Source organism: Chiloscyllium punctatum, chromosome 35 (genome assembly GCF_047496795.1).
Source record: "Chiloscyllium punctatum isolate Juve2018m chromosome 35, sChiPun1.3, whole genome shotgun sequence".
Classification (NCBI taxonomy): domain Eukaryota; kingdom Metazoa; phylum Chordata; class Chondrichthyes; order Orectolobiformes; family Hemiscylliidae; genus Chiloscyllium; species Chiloscyllium punctatum.
Window position 1 is genome coordinate 30642225 of NC_092773.1, and position 17049 is coordinate 30659273.

Consider the following 17049-nt stretch of genomic DNA (forward strand, 5'->3'; position numbering starts at 1 on the left):
CACCAGTACTGTACCCCAGTGTTATACAGGGACAGACCTGTCCCCACCAGTACTGTACCCCAGTGTTATACAGGGACAGACCTGTCCCCACCAGTACACTACCCCAGTGTTATACAGGGACAGACCTGTCCCCACCAGTACTGTACCCCAGTGTTATACAGGGACAGACCTGTCCCCACCAGTACACTACCCCAGTGTTATACAGGGACAGACCTGTCCCCACCAGTACTGTACCCCAGTGTTATACAGGGACAGACCTGTCCCCACCAGTACTGTACCCCAGTGTTATACAGGGACAGAACCGTCCCCACCAGTACCGTACCCCAGTGTTATACAGGGACAGAACTGTCCCCACCAGTACTGTACCCCAGTGTTAAACACTGACAGACCTCTCCCCACCAGTACTGTACCCCAGTGTTATACAGGGACAGACCTGTCCCCACCAGTACACTACCCCAGTGTTATACAGGGACAGACCTGTCCCCACCAGTACTGTACCCCAGTCTTCTACAGGGACAGACCTGTCCCCACCAGGACTGTACCCCAGTGTTATACAGGGACAGACCTGTCTCCACCAGTACTGTACCCCAGTGTTATACACGGACAGACCTGTCCCCACCAGTACTGTACCCCAGTGTTATACAGGGACAGACGCGTCCCCACCAGTACTGTACCCCAGTGTTATACAGTGACAGACCTCTCCCCACCAGTACTGTACCCCAGTGTTATACACTGACAGACCTGTCCCCAACAGTACTGTACACCAGTGTTATACAGGGACAGACCTGTCCCCACCAGTACTGTACCCCAGTGTTATACACTGACAGACCACCCCCCACCAGTACTGTCCCCCAGTGTTATACAGGGACAGACCTGTCCCCACCAGTACCGTACCCCAGTGTTATATAGGGACAGACCTGTCCCCACCAGTACTGTACCCCAGTGTTATACAGGGACAGACCCGTCCCCACCAGTACTGTACCCCAGTGTTATACAGTGACAAACCCGCGCCCACCAGTACTGTACCCCAGTGTTATACAGGGACAGACCTGTCCCCACCAGTTCCGTATCGCAGTGTTATACAGTGACAGACCTGTCCCCACCAGTACTGAACCCCAGTGTTATACACTGACAGACCACTCCCCACCAGTACTGTACCCCAGTGTTATACAGGGACAGACCTGTCCCCACCAGTACCGTATCCCAGTGTTATACAGTGACAGACCCGTCCCCACCAGTACTCTACTCCAGTGTTATACACTGACAGACCTGTCCCCACCAGTACTGTACCCCAGTGTTATACAGTGACAGACCCGTCCCCACCAGTACTGTACCCCAGTGTTATACAGGGACAGACCTGTCCCCACCAGTACTGTACCCCAGTGTTATACAGGGACAGACCTGTCCCCACCAGTACTGTACCCCAGTGTTATGCAGGGACAGACCTGTCCCCACCAGTACTGTACCCCAGTGTTATACAGGGACAGACCTGTCCCCACCAGTACTGTACACCAGTGTTATACAGGGACAGACCTGTCCCCACCAGTACTGTACCCCAGTGTTATACACTGACAGACCACTCCCCACCAGTACTGTACCCCAGTGTTATACAGGGACAGACCTGTCCCCACCAGTACTGTACCCCAGTGTTATACAGGGACAGACCTGTCCCCACCAGTACACTACCCCAGTGTTATACAGGGACAGACCTGTCCCCACCAGTACTGTACCCCAGTGTTATACAGGGACAGACCTGTCCCCACCAGTACACTACCCCAGTGTTATACAGGGACAGACCTGTCCCCACCAGTACTGTACCCCAGTGTTATACAGGGACAGACCTGTCCCCACCAGTACTGTACCCCAGTGTTATACAGGGACAGAACCGTCCCCACCAGTACCGTACCCCAGTGTTATACAGGGACAGAACTGTCCCCACCAGTACTGTACCCCAGTGTTAAACACTGACAGACCTCTCCCCACCAGTACTGTACCCCAGTGTTATACAGGGACAGACCTGTCCCCACCAGTACACTACCCCAGTGTTATACAGGGACAGACCTGTCCCCACCAGTACTGTACCCCAGTCTTCTACAGGGACAGACCTGTCCCCACCAGGACTGTACCCCAGTGTTATACAGGGACAGACCTGTCTCCACCAGTACTGTACCCCAGTGTTATACACGGACAGACCTGTCCCCACCAGTACTGTACCCCAGTGTTATACAGGGACAGACGCGTCCCCACCAGTACTGTACCCCAGTGTTATACAGTGACAGACCTCTCCCCACCAGTACTGTACCCCAGTGTTATACACTGACAGACCTGTCCCCAACAGTACTGTACACCAGTGTTATACAGGGACAGACCTGTCCCCACCAGTACTGTACCCCAGTGTTATACACTGACAGACCACCCCCCACCAGTACTGTCCCCCAGTGTTATACAGGGACAGACCTGTCCCCACCAGTACCGTACCCCAGTGTTATATAGGGACAGACCTGTCCCCACCAGTACTGTACCCCAGTGTTATACAGGGACAGACCCGTCCCCACCAGTACTGTACCCCAGTGTTATACAGTGACAAACCCGCGCCCACCAGTACTGTACCCCAGTGTTATACAGGGACAGACCTGTCCCCACCAGTTCCGTATCGCAGTGTTATACAGTGACAGACCTGTCCCCACCAGTACTGAACCCCAGTGTTATACACTGACAGACCACTCCCCACCAGTACTGTACCCCAGTGTTATACAGGGACAGACCTGTCCCCACCAGTACCGTATCCCAGTGTTATACAGTGACAGACCCGTCCCCACCAGTACTCTACTCCAGTGTTATACACTGACAGACCCGTCCCCACCAGTACTGTACCCCAGTGTTATACAAGGACAGACGTGTCCCCACCAGGACTGTACCCCAGTGTTATACAGGGACAGACCTGTCCCCACCAGTACTGTACCCCAGTGTTATACAGGGACAGACCTGTCCCCACCAGTACTGTACCCCAGTGTTATACAGGGACAGACCCGTCCCCACCAGTACCGTACCCCAGTGTTATACAGGGACAGACCTGTCCCCACCAGTACTGTACCCCAGTGTTAAACACTAACAGACCTCTCCCCACCAGTACTGTACCCCAGTGTTATACAGGGACAGACCTGTCCCCACCAGTACACTACCCCAGTGTTATACAGAGACAGACCTGTCCCCACCAGTACTGTACCCCAGTCTTATACAGGGACGGACCTGTCCCCACCAGGACTGTACCCCAGTGTTACACAGAGACAGACCTGTCCCCACCAGTACTGTACCCCAGTGTTATACAGGGACAGACCTGTCTCCACCAGTACTGTACCCCAGTGTTATACACGGACAGACCTGTCCCCACCAGTACTGTACCCCAGTGTTATACAGGGACAGACCCGTCCCCACCAGTACTGTAACCCAGTGTTATACAGTGACAGACCTCTCCCCACCAGTACTGTACACCAGTGTTATACAGGGACAGACCTGTCCCCACCAGTACTGTACCCCAGTGTTATACACTGACAGACCACCCCCCACCAGTACTGTCCCCCAGTGTTATACAGGGACAGACCTGTCCCCACCAGTACCGTACCCCAGTGTTATATAGGGACAGACCTGTCCCCACCAGTACCGTACTCCAGAGTTATACAGGGACAGACCTGTCCCCACCAGTACCGTACCCCAGTGTTATACAGGGACAGACCGGTCCCCACCAGTACTGTACCCCAGTGTTATACAGTGACAAACCCGCCCCAACCAGTACTGTACCCCAGTGTTATACAGTGACAGACCTGTCCCCGCCAGTTCCGTATCGCAGTGTTATACAGTGACAGACCCGTCCCCACCAATACTGTACTCCAGTGTTATACACTGACAGACCCGTCCCCACCAGTACTGTTCTCCAGTGTTATACACTGACAGACCCGTCCCCACCAGTACTGTACCCCAGTGTTATACAGGGACAGACCTCTCCCCACCAGTACTGTACCCCAGTGTTATACCGGGACAGACCTGTCCCCACCAGTACTGTACCCCAGTGTTATACAGGGACAGACCTGTCCCCACCAGTACTGTACCCTAGTGTTATACAGGGACAGACCTGTCCCCACCAGTCCTCTACCCCAGTGTTTTACAGGGACAGACCAGTCCCCACCAGTACTGTACCCCAGTGTTATACAGGGACAGACCTGTCACAACCAGTACTGTACCCCAGTGTTATGCAGGGACAGACCTGTCCCCACCAGTACTGTACCCACGAGTTATACAATGACAGACCTGTCCCCACCAGTACTGTACCCCAGTGTTATACAGTGACAGACCGGTCCCCACCAGTACTGTACCCCAGTGTTATACAGGGACAGACCTGTCCCCACCAGTACTGTACCCCAGTGTTATACAGGGACAGACCTGTCCCCACCAGTACTGTACCCCAGTGTTATACAGTGACAGACCTGTCCCCACCAGGACTGTACCCCAGTGTTATACAGGGACAGACCTGTCCCCACCAGTACTGTACCCCAGTGTTATACACTGACAGACCTGTCCCCACCAGTACTGTACCCCAGTGTTATACAGTGACAGACCCGTCCCCACCAGTACTGTACCCCAGTGTTATACAGGGACAGACCTGTCCCCACCAGTACTGTACCCCAGTGTTATACAGGGACAGACCTGTCCCCACCAGTACTGTACCCCAGTGTTATGCAGGGACAGACCTGTCCCCACCAGTACTGTACCCCAGTGTTATACAGGGACAGACCTGTCCCCACCAGTACTGTACACCAGTGTTATACAGGGACAGACCTGTCCCCACCAGTACTGTACCCCAGTGTTATACACTGACAGACCACTCCCCACCAGTACTGTACCCCAGTGTTATACAGGGACAGACCTGTCCCCACCAGTACTGTACCCCAGTGTTATACAGGGACAGACCTGTCCCCACCAGTACACTACCCCAGTGTTATACAGGGACAGACCTGTCCCCACCAGTACTGTACCCCAGTGTTATACAGGGACAGACCTGTCCCCACCAGTACACTACCCCAGTGTTATACAGGGACAGACCTGTCCCCACCAGTACTGTACCCCAGTGTTATACAGGGACAGACCTGTCCCCACCAGTACTGTACCCCAGTGTTATACAGGGACAGAACCGTCCCCACCAGTACCGTACCCCAGTGTTATACAGGGACAGAACTGTCCCCACCAGTACTGTACCCCAGTGTTAAACACTGACAGACCTCTCCCCACCAGTACTGTACCCCAGTGTTATACAGGGACAGACCTGTCCCCACCAGTACACTACCCCAGTGTTATACAGGGACAGACCTGTCCCCACCAGTACTGTACCCCAGTCTTCTACAGGGACAGACCTGTCCCCACCAGGACTGTACCCCAGTGTTATACAGGGACAGACCTGTCTCCACCAGTACTGTACCCCAGTGTTATACACGGACAGACCTGTCCCCACCAGTACTGTACCCCAGTGTTATACAGGGACAGACGCGTCCCCACCAGTACTGTACCCCAGTGTTATACAGTGACAGACCTCTCCCCACCAGTACTGTACCCCAGTGTTATACACTGACAGACCTGTCCCCAACAGTACTGTACACCAGTGTTATACAGGGACAGACCTGTCCCCACCAGTACTGTACCCCAGTGTTATACACTGACAGACCACCCCCCACCAGTACTGTCCCCCAGTGTTATACAGGGACAGACCTGTCCCCACCAGTACCGTACCCCAGTGTTATATAGGGACAGACCTGTCCCCACCAGTACTGTACCCCAGTGTTATACAGGGACAGACCCGTCCCCACCAGTACTGTACCCCAGTGTTATACAGTGACAAACCCGCGCCCACCAGTACTGTACCCCAGTGTTATACAGGGACAGACCTGTCCCCACCAGTTCCGTATCGCAGTGTTATACAGTGACAGACCTGTCCCCACCAGTACTGAACCCCAGTGTTATACACTGACAGACCACTCCCCACCAGTACTGTACCCCAGTGTTATACAGGGACAGACCTGTCCCCACCAGTACCGTATCCCAGTGTTATACAGTGACAGACCCGTCCCCACCAGTACTCTACTCCAGTGTTATACACTGACAGACCCGTCCCCACCAGTACTGTACCCCAGTGTTATACAAGGACAGACGTGTCCCCACCAGGACTGTACCCCAGTGTTATACAGGGACAGACCTGTCCCCACCAGTACTGTACCCCAGTGTTATACAGGGACAGACCTGTCCCCACCAGTACTGTACCCCAGTGTTATACAGGGACAGACCCGTCCCCACCAGTACCGTACCCCAGTGTTATACAGGGACAGACCTGTCCCCACCAGTACTGTACCCCAGTGTTAAACACTAACAGACCTCTCCCCACCAGTACTGTACCCCAGTGTTATACAGGGACAGACCTGTCCCCACCAGTACACTACCCCAGTGTTATACAGAGACAGACCTGTCCCCACCAGTACTGTACCCCAGTCTTATACAGGGACGGACCTGTCCCCACCAGGACTGTACCCCAGTGTTACACAGAGACAGACCTGTCCCCACCAGTACTGTACCCCAGTGTTATACAGGGACAGACCTGTCTCCACCAGTACTGTACCCCAGTGTTATACACGGACAGACCTGTCCCCACCAGTACTGTACCCCAGTGTTATACAGGGACAGACCCGTCCCCACCAGTACTGTAACCCAGTGTTATACAGTGACAGACCTCTCCCCACCAGTACTGTACACCAGTGTTATACAGGGACAGACCTGTCCCCACCAGTACTGTACCCCAGTGTTATACACTGACAGACCACCCCCCACCAGTACTGTCCCCCAGTGTTATACAGGGACAGACCTGTCCCCACCAGTACCGTACCCCAGTGTTATATAGGGACAGACCTGTCCCCACCAGTACCGTACTCCAGAGTTATACAGGGACAGACCTGTCCCCACCAGTACCGTACCCCAGTGTTATACAGGGACAGACCCGTCCCCACCAGTACTGTACCCCAGTGTTATACAGTGACAAACCCGCCCCAACCAGTACTGTACCCCAGTGTTATACAGTGACAGACCTGTCCCCGCCAGTTCCGTATCGCAGTGTTATACAGTGACAGACCCGTCCCCACCAATACTGTACTCCAGTGTTATACACTGACAGACCCGTCCCCACCAGTACTGTTCTCCAGTGTTATACACTGACAGACCCGTCCCCACCAGTACTGTACCCCAGTGTTATACAGTGACAAACCCGCCCCCACCAGTACTGTACCCCAGTGTTATACAGGGACAGACCTGTCCCCAGCAGTACTATACCCCAGTGTTATACAGGGACAGACCTGTCCCCACCAGTACTGTACCCCAGTGTTATACAGGGACAGACCTGTTCACACCAGTACTGTACCCCAGTGTTAAACAGTGACAGACCTGTCCCCACCAGTACCGTACCCCAGTGTTATACAGGGACAGACCTGTCCCCACCAGTACTGTACCCCAGTGTTATACAGGGACAGACCTGTCCCCACCAGTACTGTACCCCAGTGTTATACAATGACAGACCTGTCCCCACCAGTACTGTATCCCAGTGTTATACAGGGACAGACCCGTCCCCACCAGTACTGTACCCCAGCGTCATACAGGGACAGACCTGTCCACACCAGTACTGTACCCCAGTGTTATACAGTGACAGACCCGTTCCCACTAGTACTGTACCCCAGTGTTATACAGAGACAGACCTGTCCCCACCAGTACTGTACCCCAGTGTTATACAGGGACAGACCTGTCCCCACCAGTACCGTACCCCAGTGTTATACAGAGACAGACCCGTCCCCACCAGTACTGTACCCCAGTGTTATACACTGACAGACCTGTCCCCACCAGTACTGTACCCACGAGTTATACAATGACAGACCCGTCCCCACCAGTACTGTACCCCAGTGTTATACAGGGACAGACCTGTCCCCACCAGTACTGTACCCCAGTGTTATACAGTGACAGACCTGACCCCACCAGTACTGTACCCCAGTGTTATACAGGGACAGACCTGTCCCCACCAGTACTGTACCCCAGTGTTATACAGGGACAGGCCTGTCCCCACCAGTACTGTACCCCAGTGTTATACACAGACAGACCTGTCCCCACCAGTACTGTACCCCAGTGTTATACAGGGACAGACCGGTCCCCACCAGTACTGTACCCCAGTGTTATACAGTGACAGACCGGTCCCCACCAGTACTGTACCCCAGTGTTATACAGGGACAGACCTGTCCCCACCAGTACTGTACCCCAGTGTTATACACTGACAGACCTGTCCCCACCAGTGCTGTACCCCAGTGTTATACAGGGACAGACCCGTCCCCAACAGTACTGTACCCCAGTGTTATACAGGGACAGACCTGTCCCCACCAGTACTGTACCCCAGTGTTATACAGGGACAGACCTGTCCCCACCAGTACTGTACCCCGGTGTTATACAGGGACAGACCTGTCCCCACCAGTACTGTACCCCAGTGTTATACAGTGACAGACCTATCCCCACCAGTACTGTACCCCAGTGTTATACACTGACAGGCCTGTCCCCACCAGTACTGTACCCTAGTGTTATACAGGGACAGACCCGTCCGCACCAGTACTGTACCCCAGTGTTATACAGGGACAGGCCTGTCCCCACCAGTACTGTACCCCAGTGTTATACAGGGACAGACCTGTCCCCACCAGTACTGTACCCCAGTGTTATACAGGGACAGACCCGTCCCCACCAGGACTATACCCCAGTGTTATACAGGGACAGACCTGTCCCCACCAGTACTGTACCCCAGTGTTATACAGTGACAGACCTGTCCCCACCAGTACTGTACCCCAATGTTATACAGGGACAGACCGGTCCGCACCAGTACTGTACCCCAGTGTTATACAGGGACAGACCTGTCCACACCAGTACTGTACCCCAGTGTTATACAGGGACAGACCCGTCCTCACCAGGACTGTACCCCAGTGTTATACAGGGACAGACCTGTCCCCACCAGTACTGTACCCCAGTGTTATACAGGGACAGACCTGTCCCCACCAGTACTGTACCCCAGTGTTATACAGGGACAGACCTGTCCCGACCAGTACTGTACCCCAGTGTTATACAGGGACAGACCTGTCCCCACCAGGACTGTACCCCACTGTTATACAGTGACAGACCGGTCCCCACCAGTACTGTACCCCAGTGTGATACAGGGACAGACCTGTCCCCACCAGTACTGTACCCCAGTGTTATACAGGGACAGACCTGTCCCCACCAGTACTGTACCCCACTGTTATACAGTGACAGACCTGTCCCCACCAGTACTGTACCCCAGTGTTATACAGGGACAGACCTGTCCCCACCAGTACTGTACCCCAGTGTTATACAGGGACAGACCTGTCCCCACCAGTACTGTACCCCAGTGTTATACAGGGACAGACCTGTCCCCACCAGTACTGTACCCCAGTGTTATACAGGGAAAGACCTGTCCCCACCAGTACTGTACCCCAGTGTTATACAGGGACAGACCTGTCCCCAACAGTACTGTACCCCAGTGTTATACAGGGACAGACCTGTCCCCACCAGTACTGTACCCCAGTGTTATACAGGGACAGACCCGTCCCCACCAGTACTGTACACCAGTGTTATACAGGGACAGACCTGTCCCCACCAGTACTGTACCCACGAGTTATACACTGACAGACCTGTCCCCACCAGTACTGTACCCCAGTGTTATACAGGGACAGACCTATCCCCACCAGTACTGTACCCCAGTGTTATACAGGGAAAGACCTGTCCCCACCAGTACTGTACCCCAGTGTTATACAGGGACAGACCTGTCCCCAACAGTACTGTACCCCAGTGTTATACAGGGACAGACCTGTCCCCACCAGTACTGTACCCCAGTGTTATACAGGGACAGACCTGTCCCCATCAGTACTGTACCCCAGTGTTATACACTGACAGACCTGTCCCCACCAGTGCTGTACCCCAGTGTTATACAGGGACAGACCCGTCCCCAACAGTACTGTACCCCAGTGTTATACAGGGACAGACCTGTCCCCACCAGTACTGTACCCCAGTGTTATACAGGGACAGACCTGTCCCCACCAGTACTGTACCCCAGTGTTATACAGGGACAGACCTGTCCCCACCAGTACTGTACCCCAGTGTAATACACTGACAAACCTGTCCCCACCAGTACTGTACCCCAGTATTATACAGGGACAGACCCGTCCCCAACAGTACTGTACCCCAGTGTTACACAGTGACAGACCTGTCCCCACCAGTACTGTACCCCGGTGTTATACAGGGACAGACCTGTCCCCACCAGTACTGTACCCCAGTGTTATACACTGACAGACCTGTCCCCACCAGTACTGTACCCCAGTGTTATACAGTGACAGACCCGTCCCCAACAGTACTGTACCCCAGTGTTATACACTGACAGACCTGTCCCCACCAGTACTGTACCCCAGTGTTATACAGTGACAGACCTGTCCCCACCAGTACTGTACCCCGGTGTTATACACTGACAGACCTGTCCCCACCAGTACTGTACCCCAGTGTTATACAGGGACAGACCTGTCCCCACCAGTACTGTACCCCAGTGTTATACAGGGACAGACCTGTCCCCACCAGTACTGTACCCCAGTGTTATACACTGACAGACCTGTCCCCACCAGTACTGTACCCCAGTGTTATACAGGGACAAACCTGTCCCCACCAGTACGGTACCCCAGTGTTATACAGGGACAGACCGGTCCCCACCAGTACTGTACCCCAGTGTTATACAGTGACAGACCTGTCCCCACCAGTACTGTACCCCAGTGTTATACAGTGACAGACCTGTCCCCACCAGTACTGTACCCCAGTGTTATACAGGGACAGACCTGTCCCCACCAGTACTGTACCCCAGTGTTATACAGGGACAGACCTGTCCCCACCAGTACTGTACCCCAGTGTTATACACTGACAAACCTGTCCCCACCAGTACTGTACCCCAGTGTTATACAGTGACAGACCCGTCCCCACCAGTACTGTACCCAGGTGTTATACACTGACAGACCTGTCCCCCACCAGTACTGTACCCCAGTGTTATACACTGACAGACCTGTCCCCACCAGTACTGTACCCCAGTGTTATACAGGGACAGACCTGTCCCCACCAGTACTGTACCCCAGTGTTACACAGTGACAGACCTGTCCCCACCAGTACTGTACCCCAGTGTTATACAGGGACAGACCTGTCCCCACCAGTACTGTACCCCAGTGTTATACACTGACAAACCTGTCCCCACCAGTACTGTACCCCAGTGTTATACAGTGACAGACCCGTCCCCACCAGTACTGTACCCAGGTGTTATACACTGACAGACCTGTCCCCCACCAGTACTGTACCCCAGTGTTATACACTGACAGACCTGTCCCCACCAGTACTGTACCCCAGTGTTATACAGGGACAGACCTGTCCCCACCAGTACTGTACCCCAGTGTTACACAGTGACAGACCTGTCCCCACCAGTACTGTACCCCAGTGTTATACAGGGACAGACCTGTCCCCCACCAGTACTGTACCCCAGTGTTATACAGGGACAGACCTGTCCCCACCAGTACTGTACCCCAGTGTTATACAGTGACAGACCTGTCCCCACCAGTACTGTACCCCAGTGTTATACAGGGACAGACCTGTCCCCACCAGTACTGTACCCCAGTGTTATACAGGGACAGGCCCATCCCCACCAGTACTGTACCCCAGTGTTATACAGGGACAGACCTGTCCCCACCAGTACTGTACCCCAGAGTTGTACATGGACAGACCTGTCCCCACCAGTACTGTACCCCAGTGTTATACAGGGACAGGCCCATCCCCACCAGTACTGTACCCCAGTGTTATACAGGGACAGACCTGTCCCCACCAGTACTGTACCCCAGAGTTGTACATGGACAGACCTGTCCCCACCAGTACTGTACCCCAGTGTTATACAGGGACAGACCTCTCCCCACCAGTACTGTACCCCAGTGTTATACAGGGACAGACCCGTCCCCACCAGGACTGTACCCCAGTGTTATACAGGGACAGACCTCTCCCCACCAGTACTGTACCCCAGTGTTATACACTGACAGACCTGTCCCCATCAGTACTGTACCCCAGTGTTATACAGGGACAGACCTGTCCCCACCAGTACTGTACCCCAGTGTTATACAGGGACAGACCTGTCCCCACCAGTACTGTACCCCAGTGTTATACAGGGACAGACCCGTCCCCACCAGGACTGTACCCCAGTGTTATACAGGGACAGACCTGTCCCCACCAGTACTGTACCCCAGTGTTATACAGGGACAGACCTGTCCCCACCAGTACTGTACCCCAGTGTTATACAGTGACAGACCTGTCCCCACCAGTACTGTACCCCAGTGTTATACAGGGACAGACCTGTCCCCACCAGTACTGTACCCCAGTGTTATACAGGGACAGACCTGTCCCCACCAGTACTGTACCCCAGTGTTATACAGTGACAGACCTGTCCCCACCAGTACTGTACCCCAGTGTTATACAGGGACAGACCTGTCCCCACCAGTACTGTACCCCAGTGTTATACAGGGACAGACCTGTCCCCACCAGTACTGTACCCCAGTGTTATACAGTGACAGACCTGTCCCCACCAGTACTGTACCCCAGTGTGATACAGGGACAGACCTGTCCCCACCAGTACTGTACCCCAGTGTTATACAGTGACAGACCTGTCCCCACCAGTACTGTACCCCAGTGTTATACAGGGACAGACCCGTCCCCACCAGTACTGTACCCCAGTGTTATACAGGGAAAGACCTGTCCCCACCAGTACTGTACCCCAGTGTTATACAGTGACAGACCTGTCCCCACCAGTACTGTACCCCAGTGTTATACAGGGAAAGACCTGTCCCCACCAGTACTGTACCCCAGTGTTATACAGGGACAGACCTGTCCCCAACAGTACTGTACCCCAGTGTTATACAGGGACAGACCTGTCCCCACCAGTACTGTACCCCAGTGTTATACAGGGACAGACCCGTCCCCACCAGTACTGTACACCAGTGTTATACAGGGACAGACCTGTCCCCACCAGTACTGTACCCACGAGTTATACACTGACAGACCTGTCCCCACCAGTACTGTACCCCAGTGTTATACAGGGACAGACCTATCCCCACCAGTACTGTACCCCAGTGTTATACAGGGAAAGACCTGTCCCCACCAGTACTGTACCCCAGTGTTATACAGGGACAGACCTGTCCCCAACAGTACTGTACCCCAGTGTTATACAGGGACAGACCTGTCCCCACCAGTACTGTACCCCAGTGTTATACAGGGACAGACCTGTCCCCACCAGTACTGTACCCCAGTGTTATACACTGACATACCCATCCCCACCAGTACTGTACCCCAGTGTTATACAGTGACAGACCAGTCCCCACCAGTACTGTACCCCAGTGTTATACAGTGACAGACCTGTCCCCACCAGTACTGTACCCCAGTGTTATACAGGGACAGACCTGACCCCACCAGTACTGTACCCCAGTGTTATACAGGGACAGACCTGTCCCCACCAGTACTGTACCCCAGTGTTATACAGGGACAGACCTGTCCCAAACCAGGACTGTACCCCAGTGTTATACACTGACAGACCTGTCCCCCACCAGTACTGTACCCCAGTGTTGTACAGTGACAGACCTGTCCCCACCAGTACTGTACCCCAGTGTTATACAGGGACAGACCTGTCCCCACCAGTACTGTACCCCAGTGTTATACAGGGACAGACCTGTCCCCACCAGTACTGTACCCCAGTGTTATACAGAGACAGACCTGTCCCCACCAGGACTGTACCCCAGAGTTATACAGGGACAGACCTGTCCCCACCAGTACTGTACCCCAGTGTTATACAGGGACAGACCTGTCCCCACCAGTACTGTACCCCAGTGTTATACAGGGACAGACCTGTCCCCACCAGTACTGTACCCCAGTGTTATACAGTGACAGACCTGTCCCCACCAGTACTGTACCCCAGAGTTATACATGGACAGACCTGTCCCCACCAGTACTGTACCCCAGTGTTATACAGGGACAGACCTGTCCCCACCAGGACTGTACCCCAGTGTTATACACTAACAGACCTGTCCCCCACCAGTACTGTACCCCAGTGTTATACAGGGACAGACCTGTCCCCACCAGTACTGTACCCCAGTGTTATACAGTGACAGACCTGTCCCCACCAGTACTGTACCCCAGTGTTATACAGAGACAGACCTGTCCCCACCAGTACTGTACCCCAGTGTTATACAGGGACAGACCTGTCCCCACCAGTGCTGTACCCCAGTGTTATACAGGGACAGACCCGTCCCCACCAGTACTGTACCCCAGTGTTATACAGTGACAGACCTGTCCCCACCAGTACTGTACCCCAGTGTTATACAGAGACAGACCTGTCCCCACCAGTACTGTACCCCAGTGTTATACAGGGACAGACCTGTCCCCACCAGTACTGTACCCCAGTGTTATACAGGGACAGACCCGTCCCCACCAGTGCTGTACCCCAGTGTTATACAGGGACAGACCCGTCCCCACCAGTACTGTACCCCAGTGTTATACAGTGACAGACCTGTCCCCACCAGTACTGTACCCCAGTGTTATACAGTGACAGACCTGTCCCCACCAGTACTGTACCCCAGTGTTATACAGGGACAGACCTGTCCCCAACAGTACTGTACCCCAGAGTTATACATGGACAGACCTGTCCCCACCAGTACTGTACCCCAGTATTATACAGGGACAGACCTGTCCCCACCAGTACTGTACACCAGTGTTATACACTGACAGACCTGTCCTCACCAGTACTCTACCCCAGTGTTATACAGTGACAGACCTGTCCCCACCAGTACTGTACCCCAGTGTTATACAGGGACAGACCCGTCCCCACCAGTACTATACCCCAGTGTTATACAGGGACAGACCCGTCCCCACCAGTACTGTACCCCAGTGTTATACAGGGACAGACCCGTCCCCACCAGTACTATACCCCTGTGTTATACAGTGACCGACCTGTCCCCACCAGTACCGTACCCAGTATTATACACTGACAGACAGTTCCCCACCAGTACTCTACCCCAGTGTGGTACAGGGACAGACCTGTCCCCACCAGTACTGTACCCCAGTGTTATACAGGGACAGACCTGTCCCCACCAGTACTGTACCCCAGTGTTATACAGGGACAGACCTGTCCCCACCAGTACTGTACCCCAGTGTTATACACTGAGAGACCTCTCCCCACCAGTACTGTACCCCAGTGTTATACAGGGACAGACCTGTCCCCACCAGTACTGTACCCCAGTGTTTTTTCAGGGACAGACCTGTCCCCACCAGTACTGTACCCCAGTGTTATACACTGACAGACCTGTCCCCACCAGTACTGTACCCCAGTGTTATACAGGGACAGACCTGTCCCCACCAGTACTGTACCCCAGTGTTATACAGGTACAGACCTGTCCCCACCAGTACTGTACCCGAGTGTGAAACAGTGACAGACCTGTCCCCACCAGTACTGTACCCCAGTGTTATACAGGGACAGACCTGTCCCCACCAGTACATTACCCCAGTCTTATACAGGGACAGACCTGTCCCCACCAGTACTGTACCCCAGTGTTATACAGGAACAGACCTGTCCCCACCAGTACTGTACCCCAGTGTTATACAATGACAGACCTCTCCCGACCAGTACTGTACCCCAGTGTTATACACTGACAGACCTGTGCCCACCAGTACTGTACCCCACAGTTATACAGGGACAGACCGGTCCCCAATGGTATTGTACCCTCGTATTATACAGTGACAGACCTGTCCCCACCAGTACTGTACCCCAGTGTTATACAGGGACAGACCTGTCCCCACCAGTACTGTACCCCAGTGTTATACAATGACAGACCTGTCCCCACCAGTACTGTACCCCAGTGTTATACAGGGACAGACCTGTCCCCACCAGTACCGTATCCCAGTGTTATACAGTGACAGACCCGTCCCCACCAGTACTGTACCCCAGTGTTAGACAGGGACAGACCTGTCCCCAACAGTACTGTACCCCAGTGTTATACAGGGACAGACCTGTCCCCACCAGTACTGTACCCCAGTGTTATACAGTGACAGACCTGTCCACACCAGTACTGTACTCCAGTGTTATACAGTGACAAACCCGCCCCCACCAGTACTTTACCCCAGTGTTATACAGGGACAGACCTGTCCCCACCAGTACTGTACTCCAGTGTTATACAGGGACAGACCCTTCCCCACCAGTACTGTACTCCAGTGTTATACACTGACAGACCCGTCCCCACCAGTACTGTACCCCAGTGTTATACAGGGACAGACCTGTCCCCACCAGTACTGTACCCCAGTGTTATACAGGGACAGACCTGTCCCCACCAGTACTGTCCCCCAGTGTTATACAGGGACAGACCCGTCCCCACCAGTACTGTACCCCAGTGTTATACAGTGACAGACCTGTCCCCACCAGTACGGTACCCCAGTGTTATACAGGGACAGACCCGTCCCCACCAGTACTGTACCCCAGTGTTATACACTGACAGACCTGTCCCCACCAGTACTGTACCCCAGTGTTATACACTGACAGACCTGTCCCCACCAGTACTGTACCCCAGTGTTATACAGGGACAGACCCGTCCCCACCAGTACTGTACCCCAGTGTTATACAGTGACAGACCCGTCCCCACCAGTACTGTACCCCAGTGTTATACAGTGACAGACCTGTCCCCACCAGTAGTGTACCCCAGTGTTATACAGGGACAGACCTGTCCCCACCAGTACTGTACCACAATGTTATACAGGGACAGACCTGTCCCCACCAGTACTGTACCCCAGTGTTTTACAGGGACAGACCTGTCCCCACCAGTACTGTACCCCAGTGTTATGCAGGGACAGACCTGTCCCCACCAGTACTGTACC